A 1234-nucleotide genomic window follows, 5' to 3' on the forward strand; every position below is an offset into this window, starting at 1 on the left:
CAGACTGTGGACGAGGTGAAGGCAATCGCAAAGGGAGAACGCCATGTGAAGATTGAAATTTTGGTGCCATAAGCCAAGGAGCTGCCAGAACTGAGGCAAGAAGCGTGGACTAGCTCCTTCCCTGGGTCCTTCAGAGGGTGGATGTTCCAGCCGGCACCTTGATCTTGAACTTCTAGCCTCCAGAACCGGGACAGTTTCTGTCGCTGTCTGTCGTATAAGCCACCAGGTGGTACTTGCTTGCGGCAGCTCCAGAAACACATTGATGGGACAAGCTCTGTCTCAGCGCCAGGCCCAGATAAGGGGCAACACCAGACTAGACCTGCCACGGCTGGCCTCAGGACCGGCTGGGATGACTAAAGACCCCCTGCCCCGGTGCCAAGGAATCAGTGGAGACCACAACCCTGAAAGGAAACACCTGGAGAGTTGATGAATATTCTATTGGGATCCTCCCCTGGGAACTTCCCTAAAAATCCCCACCATTAAAAACCCTTAGGAGGCCCTGGCCGGGGGATTCAGTGGATAAAGCATTGTCCCAGCACGCCGATGTCCCGTGTTTAATCCCTAGTCAGGGCATGGACACTAAGCAATCAATGATTTCACCACTAAGCGCAACGGCGAGTTGATTCTTCCCTCTCTCTCTTTCCCTTGGTCTGTCTCAAATCAATGGAAAAAATTTTTTTTCTTTTTTTTTGCTAATCTTCTCTGTATCGTTCCAATTTTAGTATATGTGCTGCCGAAGCGAGCACGAAAAAAAATGTTTTAAAAGCCCTTAGGACAGAGGACCCCGCCCTCCACAGCTTTCTCTAGGGAGCACCCCTCGCCTTTCCCACCCCCTTTTCCAGGCACTGTCCCTGCCTCTCTCTCTCTCTCTCTCTCCCCTGAGCTCTAAGGGCCCTTCTTTTGCCTCTGTAACTTGTTTCCTCAACCCATTTTTTCTACAGCTCACCACTTCGACCTCTGTGATTTCCTAAATAAACTTTCTCTTATTTAAAAAAAAAAAAATCCTTCCTATCATCGCAAGAAAAAGAAAATTGTGCCTGACCTGTGGCGGCGCGGTGGTTAAAGCGTCGACCTGGAGATGCTGAGGTCGCTGGTTCGAAACCCTGGGCTTTGCCTGGTCAAGGCACATATGAGAAGCAACAACCAGTTGATGCTTCCCACTCCTCTCCCACCACCGTTCTCTTTTTCTCTCTCTCCTTTCTTTCAAATCAATCAATAAAATATTTTTAAAAAA

General features: G+C 49.1%; 1 pseudogene; it reads right to left on the minus strand.

Moving 5' to 3' along the window:
* Positions 1-657: 657 nt before the first annotated feature.
* LOC136377855 (U6 spliceosomal RNA) lies at positions 658-746 on the minus strand (annotated as a pseudogene).
* Positions 747-1234: the final 488 nt, after the last annotated feature.

Source organism: Saccopteryx leptura, chromosome 6 (assembly GCF_036850995.1).
Source record: "Saccopteryx leptura isolate mSacLep1 chromosome 6, mSacLep1_pri_phased_curated, whole genome shotgun sequence".
In the NCBI taxonomy this organism is placed as follows: domain Eukaryota; kingdom Metazoa; phylum Chordata; class Mammalia; order Chiroptera; family Emballonuridae; genus Saccopteryx; species Saccopteryx leptura.